Source organism: Rhipicephalus microplus, chromosome 5 (genome assembly GCF_043290135.1).
Source record: "Rhipicephalus microplus isolate Deutch F79 chromosome 5, USDA_Rmic, whole genome shotgun sequence".
Taxonomy (NCBI): domain Eukaryota; kingdom Metazoa; phylum Arthropoda; class Arachnida; order Ixodida; family Ixodidae; genus Rhipicephalus; species Rhipicephalus microplus.
The window spans coordinates 121816381-121830819 of record NC_134704.1 but is presented as its reverse complement, the minus strand read 5'-3'; positions in this window follow the sequence as shown (position 1 = coordinate 121830819).

Genomic DNA, 14439 nt, shown 5'->3' with positions numbered 1-14439 from the left:
ACCACCACCCCGCCGTCGGACAATCCGGCCTTCGTGCCCCTCCCTGCCTCTGAGGATTCCGAGCGGGACATGGAGGACCAAATATAAAACCTAGGACAGTCAAGATGGCTACCAATCGTACGTCCCGTTCAAACATTGCGTCTAAATTCGAGATCATACAGTGGAACCCTGGAGGCTTCGGGAACAGGCGAAAGCGTTCACATCTTTCCCTTTTCCTCAGCTCACTTGGCTCTCAGCCAGCCGTCTTGGCGCTCCAAAAATCTGGCCCTGCTCCATCCCTTTCTGGATACTGCTCCTATGTAGGCGGCACCACCACATGCCTCCTCGTGCATAAAGCTTACACGGCGATACAGATCGACCTCGATCTGGATCTTCCTTACGACTACTGCATGATATCAGTGCTGTCTCAGCGGAGGGGCCAACCATCAATACATATCTTAAACGTGTACTGTCCCCCTCGCCTTTCGAGGGCTTCGTTTGCGCATCTCTTCCATCAGGCACTGCGTATAGCGGCCCGACAACCACTGGTGATTGTCGGGGACTTTAATGCCCCCAGCCCTCACTGGGGTTACCACTACGAGAAGGCCCGGGGCAGAGAGCTCAAGGAGCTCATTTTCTCGCTGAGCCTGACGCTTCTTACCGATCCGGCACAACCCACACGTTCCGGCAACTCGGTCACGCGAGACACATGCCCCGACCTCTCCCTCACCCGTCACATCCGCGATGCTACATGGGAAAATTTAGGCGAAAACCTAGGCAGCGATCACTTTTTACTCCGCATTTCGTTCACACCGCGGCAGAAAATGCGCCAACACTGGGGCCAAGCCCGTCTCACCGATTGGACTCAGTTCAGAATGACACCATTCCCCGCCGGCCTCTCCTCGACCGAATATGCAGCGTGGGCATCATACGTTCTTCATATGAAACAAGCGAACACTCGCACTCTTGCAACCTCCAATTTGACTCCTGCAATCGATCCACACCTCCTACATCTTTGGCACGCTCGCCGCGGGCTCATAAGGCGCTGGAAACGCAACAAACTTAATCGGAAACTTCGCGCTCGCATTGAGGCGCTCACTGCAGAGGCGGCCGCATACTCCGCACAACTTTCCGATGCTAACTGGGCAGACACCTGTTCGAAGGCTGCAAACCAGATGAGCTCTAAGAGTGCGTGGCGACTCTTTAGAAGCCTTCTCGATCCCTCCACCACCAGGGGAGAAACGCAACGCCAGCTCCACCGTGTTCTGCATGCATTTCAGGGCACTACGGATGAACTCGCGCGAGAACTTTGTGACCGCTACATCTGCCGCACAATTGATCCCGCAGGCCCAGCATATACGTATGCCGGCGCCCCTAACACCGACCTCGACGCCCCATACACGCTTTCTGATTTACGATTTGCACTAACGAAAATGCGACGGGGCACGGCCCCTGGACGCGACGGAATCACAGTATCGCTCCTGGCAAATCTTCCCGACCAAGCACACCTCTCGCTACTCCAGCTTATAAATTCGATATGGGACGGTTCTCCGCTTCCAACAGAATGGACCACATCAGTCGTGACATTCATTCCCAAATCAGCAACGTCCGTTAGTATTGAGGCACTGAGACCTATCTCACTTACGTCTTGCGCAGGCAAACTCATGGAAACCATGGTTCGCGAACGCCTTTCCGCCTACTTGGAGGCCAGGAACACCTTTGCCGACACGATGTTTGGCTTTCGCCCGCATCTGTCGGCGCAGGACGTCCTGCTCCAGCTTCAACACGATATCATAGAGCCGACTATTATGCGCCATAACGATAAAGACGTGCTCGCTCTCGATCTCCGCGGGGCGTTCGACAACGTCAAGCACAGCACTATACTCACTAACCTGTCTACCACAAACTGCGGGCAGAAGACTTTCAACTACATTCGCGCCTTTCTATCACATCGCACCGCCTTCATTCGCCTTAATTCTACCGAACACGGCCCGTACTTATTAGGCACGCGGGGTACACCTCAAGGGGCAGTCCTGTCTCCTCTGCTTTTTAACCTGGCGATGATGAACCTCCCCTCTCTTCTAAGCGAGGTCGAGGGAATACAACACGCACTATATGTGGACGATATCACAATCTGGACCAACACCGGCTCCTTAGCGCAAATCGAAGAACGCCTGCAAAAGGCTGCCCTTCTGGTGGACACCTACGCAGGTTCATGCGGCCTGGAGTGCTCTCCAGCTAAATCGGCTCTTCTTTCAGTCTCTCCGCTACCGCCGCCTCAAATTTTTCTTCCGTCCGGGCCCGTCCCGTCAGTGCAAAATATTCGGGTTCTTGGCCTTCACCTCACATCGTCCTTGGATCCAAAGGGCACAATAGCAGGCCTCAGACGCACCAGCGAACAGGTGAGCCGCATGATACGGCGAGTTTCTACCAAGCGCGGCGGCCTCCGCGGGTCTCAGTCCCTCCGCTTGGCCCACGCGTTTGTGACCAGTCGCGTCCTCTACGCCTTGCCTTACCTTCGCCTGCGTCGTCGACACGAGCACCAGCTGGACGTCCTTCTTCGTTCAGTATACAAACGCGCTCTGGACCTACCTATTGCAACTTCCAACAGCCGATTCACGGCTCTGGGGGTACACAACACCTTAGCAGAGATGCGCGAAGCTCATCGCGTTAACCAAATCAATCGACTTTCACAGACGCCTTCAGGGCGCCGTCTTCTACACAGACTTGGCCTTAACCCGATATCTGACCAAGACCCTCTGCAGCCGGTACCAGAGCTCTGGCGTCAAAAGCTATGGGTGGAACCTCTACCCCGTAATATGAACCCTGACCTCCATCCTGGCCCTAGACTAGCACGCGCCGCGGCCCTTCATACGCGACACTCCGATCGTCCTGGTGTTTTCTACGTGGACGTCTCGGGTCCCTCCCCCTCGGGTAACTTCACGGCTGCCGTGATTACAGAGGGCAAACACGTAGATGGCCTCTCCTTTCGAGCAGACACAGTAACGCACGCTGAAGAGGTTGCCATAGCTTTGGCTGCCTCTCACCCTGCCTCACGCACCATCCTGACGGACTCGCGCTCGGCCTGTTCTCAGTACCTTCAGGGTTCCATTGCTCCGCTGGCGGCTAGCCTACTACAGGCAGCCTCTTGGCGCTTTAACCCTCATCCCATTCGTATAGTGTGGACCCCAGGCCACTCGGGCCTGCCCGGCAACGAGGCGGCCAATGCCGCTGCCCGCGCTTCTCCTGGCCGGGCCGTTGCCCCTCCATGTCCCGAGACGGAATCTGGCAATACCAACCTGACGCGCTTTCGCGAAATTTTGGCTTATTACCGGGCTTCGCGCCACCTCTACCCGGACCCCGCACGCGGTTTGGAGAAAGCGGACGAACGACTGCTACGCCGCCTGCAGACGAACACCTTTATCAGTCCGGCGGTCGCCAGGCACTTTTTGCCGGAAATCAATGGCACCTGCTCGACCTGTCATGTGCTCGCCGACACATATCACGTCGTAGCATCGTGCCCAGTTAATCCCGTCCCTTTCTCATCCCCTTTTCCTATCCCAACTAGAGAGGCTTGGGAGGAGCACCTGCTCGGCTGCTCTACCTTGGCTGCACAACGCTCCTTGGTGGAGCGCGCACGGGCAGCTTCCAGCTCCACTGGCGTCCCGGAATAGGGTCTTGCCACTCTAGCACGCCGATGGGCCACGTCGGCACTCTCTAGTAAACTTTTTCTGAAATAAATGTTTTTTACCACCACCACCATCGCCAACGCCCGGCTCTCTCGGCTCGTGCTTCGGTTCGTTGCTGTGCCAATCGCTGGACGGTTCTTCACGCTGTCTCGTCGCTGTCTTTAACGGCTAATAAACCTCCTCACATTTGGTGGAAGGTGCTGTTAATCCCCGTTGCTACACCCTGGAGCTGCGAATCCTCACGCTACCACCTGTCATGACTGCCAACGCCACTCCATTGACGCCTTCCCTCCAGTTCAACTGCCCTGGTCATTCTACGCTACGGGAGCCGAAGGTCTTCAGCGGTGCGGATAAGACCAACGTCGAAGACTGGCTCGAGCACTACGAACTGGTGAGCGCCAACAATGAGTGGGATGAAGCCGACAAGTTGGGCCACGTGATATTTTATCTCACTGGTGTAACCGAATTGTGGTTTAATAACCACAAACACAACATCCCCACATGGAGCGTCTTCAAGACGTCATGTGCTGAAGTGTTCGCTCGGCCGGCTGTCCGCAAGCAGAGGGCAGAACAGCGCTTGCGCGTCCGCTCTCAGCAGACTGGCGAGACCTTTACCAGCTATATTGAGGACGTCGTCGACCTTTGTCGACGTGTGAATGACACCATGCCCGAATCTGACAAGGTCAAAAACATCCTGAAGGGCATCGACGACGGCGCATTTCAAATGCTCTTGGCAAGGAATCCAAGCACAGTTTCTGAAGTCGTCAGCTTGTGTAAGAGGTACGACGAGTTGAAGAAGCAACGCACTCTGACTAGGCAGCCTCAGCCTGGTGGTGAGTCGCTGTCCAGTTTCGACTCCATGCCCGACAATTCACCATTGCTTCATCAAGTCCGAGCCTTCGTCCGTGAGGAAGTCGCCCGCCAACTTTCCCTAGTGCCCTTTACTCACGAGACCACCACCCGTCTACCTGCCTCGCTTCGCACTGCTATGTCGGAAGAGGTTGCACAAGCTGTTCCTCTTGCGCACTACGAGCCACCTCTATCCAGCCGTGGTCACTACCCGGGAGTCGCACAGCCGGTAGGCGCTCCTGTCGCCTATCCGCCAGCCGTTCAGCCTGTGGCAGCGCCCCTAACCTATGCAACGCAGCCTGTGGCTCCTCCTGTCGCCTTTTCACAAGAGATGCAGCCCGTAGCCGCGCCGCTCACATATGCAGACGCTGTACGTAGGCTCCCGCAACCACCCTACACCACGCGCTCACAGCCCGCACACCCGGCTGCTTATACTGCACCTTGGGTGGCAGCACCAGTCGCCAATCCCTGGAGGACGCCCGATAACCGACCGATTTGCTACGCTTGCTTCACTCCCGGACACGTTGCTCGCTACTGCCGCCGTCGACCTCAGACGTTCGGCAACTATGCCCGGTCGTCGCATCCCGGCAGCCAGCCCTTCGTCCAATACGGGCCAGTCTCGCCACTTCGCTATGCGCCTACTGACCACCTTGCCTTCCAGCCGCAACGCGCACCCTCTCCTCTTCGGCGATCGCCCTCCCCCATGCGTCGCCGGCCCGGACCCTCCGACCAGGAAAACTAAGCAACGCAGTTCAAGAGGCAAGAACTGCGCCATTTTCGAACTGTCTAAGCCCTCGCTCCTCTCCTGCTAACGTGGTCGCAGTAACTGTTCAAGGTTATTGTACTTTCGCCCTTGTGGACACTGGCGCCACTGTTTCTGTTATTGCCGCTAATCTCTGTCGTTTATTGCGCAAAGTAACGACGCCGCTTTCGGGACTGTCGCTTCACACTGCCAGTGCATAGCAAGTAACGCCTCTCGCAGCCCGCACTGCAAGAGTCTCCATCGAAGGCATTCTTTACATCGTGGAGTTTATTGTTCTTCCTGTCTGTTCGCATGACGTCATCCTCGGGTGGGACTTCCTATCCCGCCATAATGCCGTCATAGACTGCGCACGCGCCGAAGTTGAGTTTTCACCCTTGTGTGATGTCCCATTACTGAACGCTCCTCATCAGCCGCAGAAGTTGCTCGTTCATGAAGATACCGATATTCCGCCTGGAAATTTCGCCCTTGTTAACGTTTCATGCAACGCCTACACTGACGCTACAGTTCTTTTTATGCCTTCCGATATCTTCAAATGTCGTCGAGCTTTGCCGCTGCCTTTCGCAACAATTGACCTTGCCGCCGGAAGAAGCAACATGTTCGTAAGCAATCCGCTTTCCACACCTGTCACATTGCTTGCGGGGGAATGTCTCGGCCGCGTGCAGGATCTCGACCCTTCGTTTTTGTTTGATGTCCCGGACGACTACTGCGACCACCGAAAAGCACTGTCGGCACTCGGGGAGTCGTCCAATGATACGTTTTCCAGCGCTATCGCCGACACTCTCACTCCCACTGAATATGCCGACCTGCTGGATCTTCTGCATGAGTTCAGGAGTTCGTTCGATGTGTCGCAACTTCAACTGGGCCGCACATCACAAGTCAAACATCATGTTGACACCGGCCTACACCAACCATTGCGTCAAAGACCATACCGTGTCTCCGCTGAAGAGCGCCGCGTCATCAACGATCAAGTCGAAGATATGCTTCGTAGAGACGTCATTCGACCATCTCACAGTCCCTGGGCGTCTCCCGTCGTCCTGGTGCATAAGAAAGACGGATCTATCCGATTTTGCGTGGACTATTGTCGTTTGAATAAGATAACCCGCAAGGACGTCTATCCTTTGCCGCGCATTGATGGCGCCATTGACACCCTTCACGGAGCGGAATTTTTCTCGTCGCTAGATTTGCGGTCTGGCTACTGGCAGGTCCCAATGGCAGAAGCCGATCGCCAAAAAACGGCATTTATTACACCAGAAGGACTATATGAATTTAACGCCATGCCCTTTGGGCTTTGTAACGCACCTGCCACGTTTGAACGTCTTATGGATAATACGCTACGTGGCCTCAAATGGAATATGTGCCTCTGTTACCTCGACGATGTCGTGGTTTTCTCCCATGACTTTCCTACGCACCTCCTTCGCCTCAGGCACGTTTTGAGTTGTCTGACCAACGCTGGTCTGCAGCTTAACCTGAAAAAAGGCCGCTTCGCTGCACGCGAGCTCGTCATCCTAGGCCACATCGTGTCCAAGCACGGCGTATTACCAGACCCAGCAAAACTTCGAGCAGTCGCAGAATTTCCCAAGCCGACGACCATGAAAGAACTTCGCAGTTTTGTAGGCCTATGCTCCTATTTCCGGCGCTTTGTTTGCAATTTTGCATCTATCATGTCACCGTTAACCCAGCTTCTTCGCGGTGACGTGAACCTCACCTCCTGGTCCCCTGCATGTGACGTTGCCTTCACTACTCTGCGCCGTCTGCTCACTTCCCCACCTATTCTTCGCCACTTCGACCCGACGGCTCCTACCGAAGTGCACACCGACGCCAGTGGCGTCGGGCTAGGCGCGGTCCTCGCTCAACAAAAGCCCGGCTATTCAGAATACGTTGTAGCCTACGCTAGCCGCACTCTGACGAATGCCGAAACTAATTACAGCGTGACAGAAAAAGAGTGTTTGGCCCTGGTGTGGGCGCTTGGAAAGTTCCGGCCGTACATATATGGCCGCCCGTTCGATCTAGTAACTGATCACCACGCGCTTTGCTAGCTCTCCACGTTGAGAGACCCTTCTGGCCACCTTGCGCGATGGGCACTCCGCATCCAGGAGTACGACATTCGCGTCGTATACCGCTGCGGACGCAAACACTCTGACGCTGATGCCCTGTCCCGCTCACCTTTACCACCAGATCAGACCTGAGGAAACACTTGCCTCCTGACCTTGTCATCGCTAGATCTCGACTCGATTGCCACCGAACAACGTCGTGACCCGTGGATCGCCTCTCTTATCGAATATTTATCTGGCACGCCCAACCTTCCAGTATCTCGATCCCTCCGACGTCAAGCTTTCCATTTCACCATCCGCGATCAACTTCTTCATCGACGCAACTGCGCTCCCGATGGCCGCCGGTGGTTGCTGGTCATTCCACGCACTTTACGATCGCAAGTATGCGCCTCCCTTCACGACGATCCGCAATGTGGCCACGCCGGAGTGTTCAAAACATATGAACGCCTTCGTCATCGCTATTACTGGCGCGGCATGTACAATTTTGTGCGTAAATTCGTGCAGTGCTGTCCTGACTGCCAGCGACGTAAATCAACACTGCCACGTGCGACTGGCGCATTGAAGCCACTTCCATGCCCTGCCAAGCCATTTGATCGCGTCGGCGTTGACCTCTACGGTCCCCTTCCATTGACACCAGATGATAATCGGTGGATTATAGTGGCGGTTGACCACCTGACACGCTACGCCGAAACAGCTGCTTTGCCGAGCGCTACAGCTCAGGATGTCGCCTCTTTCATTTTGCAACGCTTTATCCTTCGACATGGTGCACCTCGAGAGCTCCTTAGTGACAGAGGCCACGCTTTCCTTTCTGAGGTCGTCGAAACTCGGCTTTCGGAATGCCACGTCATTCATCGGAAAACGACAGCATACCACACGCCGACTAACGGACTAACGGAACGGTTCAACCACACGCTAGGTGATATGCTCTCAATGTACGTGGCATCTGATCATAGCAACTGGGACCGTGTTCTCCCATACGTCACGTTCGCAAATAACACCGCATTACAAACCACCACGGGATTCTCACCTTTCTTTCTTCTTTACGGACGTGAGCCTTCCCATACAATTGATACCCTACATCCTTACCATCCTGAGGCTTCCGAGTGTGCACCTATCTCCGATGCTGCTAGACAAGCCGAAGAGTGCCGCCAGCTCGCCCGTGCGTTCACATCGGAAGAGCAACAGCGCCAGAAAGAAACCCGTAGCACCTCTCTTCCGGATCCCAGCTATGCCCCAGAGTCTCTTGTGTGGCTTCCCATCCCATACCAAACACCGGGACTCCTCGAAACTTGTCCCCCGGTACGAGGGGCCTTACACCGTTTTGGAGAAAACTTCTCCGGTTAATTTCCTAATTGAACCAGTTTCCCGATCGGATGACATGCGCCGGCGTGCACGTGACATCGTCCATGTTTCCCGTCTGAAACCATACCATGAGCCTTTGCCTGAAACTTTTTAAGTCGCCAGGATGGCTCCTTTTTCAGCGGGGGCGATTGTGAAGAAGAAGATGTGCCTGCAGCGAGCAGCATCGCCAACGCCCGACTCTCTCGGCTCGTGCTTCGGTTCGTTGCTGTGCCGATCGCTGGACGGTTCTTCACCTGTCTCGTCGCTGTCTTTAACGGCTAATAAACCTCCTCACACATGCATCTGTCTGTGTGTCCGTTCGTCTATCTATTCAACACTCCAAGTACCACCATCTCACATCTTTTCATCATATATTCCCCATATAGAAGCACCGCCATCCAGCGAACATTCCAAGGACTAAACTAGAGGAGGCAACGCACACTTTTTTACGGCTTGCACTTCGTATCTACTTCCCACCTTTAACCACCTCGAGTTCATGGTATATACTATTTCATTGTATTCGTGGCACTGCGGCTCAACGCTCACTAAACCTTTCCAAAACTAAGGAGGTTACACCCAGCGAGTATAACGTAGCAAACCTTTCTTGTCAGATAGTGCTGAATGTCATGCCAATGGCTGCTAATGGGGATTGCAGCGTGCGCGTTAACTAAAAGCCGAACGCTCCTGTCTCTCATTCCCAATTAGCCGCCATTGGCATGCATATTGAGCACTATTTTTCATTGTTCAACAACGCACAGAAGAAATCTCTCACCGGCACCACCTTGGAGGTCAAAATGTTATACTTGTTACACACTACAACAGCTGCGAGGGTCGAACGGGTGCCGCTATAAGAAGCTTCGCCCTAGAAGTGGTTATCAATTTACCGCCATCCCGCAAGTACTGCCATCCTGCGGACATTCCAAGGATTAAACGACAGGTGGCTACCTACTACGCCACTACTACTACTACTACTACTACTACTACTACTACTACTACTACTACATACATCGGGGACGCACGATAAACGGCTTAAGGTGCTTCGCCCTCCAAAGAAATCACAGCATATCCACAGAGTGCACGATGATGAGTGCGGCGAAGCGTCCATCAGTCCATCCGCACCTCCGTTTGACGATTCGTTCATGCTTCCATACGTCCATGCGTCCGTCTGTGCGACTTTTCGTGCGTCCGTCCGTCTGTGCCTCCGCCCGTCCATTCATGCGTCCGTTCATTCATACGTCCGTCTGTGCGTCCATCCATCCATGCGTCCGTCTGTGTGTCCGTCCATCCATGCATTTGCCCATCCGTCCGTCCATCTAGTGAACACTCCAAGTACTGCCATCTTGCATCTTTTCGTCGTGCATCCATCCTATAGAAGTACCGCCATTTAGCGGACATTCCAAGGACTAAACAAGAAGTGGCAGCACGCGTGCACTCCCTTACGACCTGCACTTCGTGTTGTTACGAAGCCGAGACGCCAACATGGTCACTAAGGCGCCAGTGCTCCGAACTCCACTGACATGGTCACCAGCAGTTTAATAGCGTGTGTTACTCAGCTCGCGACTGCTTCTGCGCAGAGCTGATAGACGAGTGGACGAGACGACGCTGAGTTAAGGCAACGTTTGTGTAAAGCATAAAAATAGCGGCGTTACAATTCGGCACTGAAGCCGACAGCTTAGAGACTCGAAGAGCCAAGATGTCTCTTCTCTCGCACGCATCCGTCGGCTTCTCCCTGCCGCATAGGTCGACTACGAGGCGCATTGCCGACGAGGTCACGAAGGGCGTCACGAAGCTCGCTGCTGCCAGGACACCGGGTGCGCTGACAGCGTGGCGACTCGAAGCAACGACAGGCCTCTCTGACACATAGGTCTACTGCTGGCGACGTGACGCAGGGCTTTTTTATAGGCACCGGGTGGATCTTTTCAGTCGCCAACGTCCAACCACAAGCGCCGCTAGCCGCGATGTCAGAATCCTCCAATGGGGCCCGCCGCTGGGCCGCGTCATGCTCATCAAATCTGGAGTCGCTGCACTTGGTTTTAGCCAAGGACGAGTGACGTTCCCACGCATTGCGTAAGACTCGCCAGACTGGAATGCGCCTATTGCTTCAACGGGCTCGTGGACTGAGGGAGCTCGTTGTGCATTGCGTGACAGACCGGTACCGCTGCTTTATGACGTCGTTAAGCCGATCGTGTCAGACGGGCTCTACTGCTGGCCTTGACACAGATTGTCTTTACAGAGTTATTGACGTTCGGTGTGGACTCCCAGGCGTAACAGTGTCTAGTTCTCCCTTTTCACCACCGCTAGTTCGTGGCACTGCAACCCAACCTCACTAAACCTTGCTAAAACCCAGGAGGTTACGCCGAGCGAGTTTAACGTGGCAACCTTTTCTCGTCAGATAGTGCTCAAATTGCGTCCTTCTGTTACTAGATTTTATTGCGATAGGAATTATATGGACACTCTCGGCCGGATCTTGCCGCTGGCGTCGGCATCGACGTGGGCGTCGCCGTCACTAACCGTATGTGTATACGTGTTTATGTATAATAAAACGCAAGAAAGTAAAAAATTGTCATAAAAATACTCTGGCACACGGAATCAAACTTCAGGCCTCTGAAACGCTAGCGCGAGGCGAAAACCATTGAGCTGCGGAGCAGCACAACCTTCAACGTACAAGCGGCAAGCCATTTATATCTACCGCTTACCGCAGGTGACAGACTTCTTCGGAGAAGGGGGGGGGGGCAATATTGTGTTTTCAGCATTACCAGCAAAATGACGCTATGGGCACGCGTCGCCATATTTTCCCGACACGGCGGTGCAGACGTTCATCTCCCTCGCGCACACTGACTCGCAGGAAGGTTGGGGTGAATATAAAGCCTCTGGACGCTCCCTCGCGTGCCCTTATCTCGTGGTGGGGAGATACGTACGCATTGGCTGGCCTTTGGCTTTCACCGGAACGATACTGTTGTAGTTACCGGGTGCACAAGGGTCACTGCAATCGTTGCACATTCTCCGTTTGCGAAAAGAGCGCGCTTTTCAGACACAGCGAAGTAACAAATGAGACGCTTATTCGCGTTCATCTGTACCTGTGAGTGCGTTTTGTGCATTATTTGTGCGTGAAAAACCTGCATCTATTTGCCATTTTGCGCGTGATCTTCCAGTTTGTTACTATCGCTTTCATTGCTTTGCCTTTGCGGCAAAGTTGTCTCTTTTTTTTTTAGAGGCGAAGCTCCTTAAAGCGGCACCCGTTCGTCCCTCGTCACAATCGTAGTGTGTAACCAGTCTTACGCTTTGACCTGCAAGGTGATGCTGGTGGGAGATTTTTTCTGTGCGTTGTTGAACAATAAATTTCGCTGCGTCTGCGTTAACTAAAAGACCAATTCTCCTGTCTCTCATTCCACATTAGCAGCCATTGGCATGTACATTGAGCACTATCTGACAAGAAAGGGTTGCTACGTTGTACTCGCTGGGCATGACCTCCTTCGTTTTAGAAAGGTTTAGCGAACGTTTGGCCACAGTGCCAAGAATACAGTGAAGTAGTATATACCATGAACTCGAGGTGATTAAAGGTGGGAAGTAGACAACAAGCGCAAGCCGTAAGAAAGTGTGCGTGTGCCACTTCTTGTTCAGTCCTTGGAATGTCCGCTGGATGGCGGTGCTTCTATATGCGGAATATATGATGAAAAGATGCGAGATGGTGGTACTTGGAGTGTTGGCTAGATGGACGAATGGACACTCAGACAGATGCATGGACGGACGCACGGATGGCTGCATAGACGGATGGACACATGGACGGACACAGGGGCGGATGCATGGACGCACGGACGGGCGGATGGACGTACGGGCGGTCACACAGACGGACGCACATATGATGAAAAGATGCGATATGGTGGTACTTGGAGGGTTGACTAGATGGACGAGCGGACACACAGACAGATGCATGGGCTGGACAGGTGCACGGATGGCTACACGGATGGATGGACGCATGGACGGACACAGGGGTGGATGCATGGAAGAACGCAGGGACGGACGCACAGATGGACATGCGGACGCACGAAGAGATGCACGCATGGACGGGCGGAAGGACGTACCGACGGTCACACAGACGGACATATGGATAGACGAAAGCAAGAACGAATGAACGACCGGATGCTTCGCCCCACTTTCCATCATTCACTCCGTGAATATGCGCCATTATTTTAGTAAGCATCAAGTTCAAGGCAAACTTTATTGGAGATTGAGTCACATATACTCGTCTGTGTAGGTTCGTTCATGAGAAACAACTTTCTTTTTAAAGACGATAGTCTTTTTGGGGGACCTTCGACGCAAACATTTTGGTCTGTCTGTCTGTCTGTCTGTCTGTCTGTCTGTCTGTCTGTCTGTCTGTCTGTCTGTCTGTCTGTCTGTCTGTCTGTACATTTATCTGTTTGTACACTCTTAAAAGCATCGGGTATTTCAAATGGCCGACCCCATCCGCAGCGCTCACCTATGTTGCTCAAGATTCAGCGTTCATACTTGTGCAATTATTGCGCCTGCCTGGGGCACCATAACAACATGTATATTCTGCATGTGCGCCTTTTACTAGAAAAGGCATACATAAATAATTTTAAGGACTGAAGCGCTTATCACGCTGTGCTGACCATTCAACGCTTGCACGGAAAGGTGAGTGTTTCCAACGCTTTGCTAAAACGAGACGGTGGTGGCACCTACCCGTCGCCTTGCGTTCTACACCTTATCACCTCTGAGGCGGGAGCGCACACTCGTCTCAGAAGCACGCGCATTGTTTTTTAAAAAAACAAACTGCCAGATGGCGCTCATGTCTCACGTGTGACGTAATTTGATGCGCTCGTTCGCCTCCGCTGCACGTTCCAGGCACTCTAACGCAGCACCTCCAGAATACCATTCATCAATTTTTTTCAGCATAACATCAAATAAATGTTTTGTTCTCTCTCTCCACACGCAACACTATCGTCTTTCGATGTCATTTGCAGTATAAATGCAGATACGTGGCCAATTTTATTTATAATTAACGTGCGTGGCTTGATTGATGCATTGCTTGATTGATTGATTGATTGATTGATTGATTGATTGATTGATTGATTGATTGATTGATTGATTGATTGATTGATTGATATGTGGAGTTTAACGTCCCAAAACCACCATATGATTATGAGAGACGCCGTAGTGGAGGGCTCCGGAAATTTCGACCACCTGGGGTTCTTTAACGTGCACCCAAATCTGAGCTCACGGGCCTACAATATTTCCGCCTCCATGACGTGCGTGGGTTTCCTTCTCAGTTAAAAAAAATGCGCAGGTGCCGCTCCTCTATTTCTACTGTGGAGGTGGCTACCTACTACTACGACGCCGATGACTAGCACTACTACTACTACATACTTCGCGGACGCACGACCCACGGCTTAGGGAGCTTCGCCTCTGAAAATAAACAAGTGGAGTCTTTATTTCAGTGCAGCACAACCAAGGAGGTTTAAAACCTCCTTGGGTACAACGCAGCATTCAGGGTGCAGCTCGGCCTCCCACTGCTGTGCGTCAATATATTTTGTAATTGGCTCCTTCGCGAGGTTGGGATAAGCCCAGATAATTCGTTTGAGGTTCGCCCGCTTATTGCACCAGAGTTTACATTTGTCGGTGTAGAGATCTGGATAGCAATGACTGTGCGCAATTGGCAATACCCTTTAGTTTGTCACTAGAACACACAGGCGTGCGTAGTGGTTTCCATAAAAGGCGAGGAGGGCAAGGCTAATCTCCCCCCCCCGCC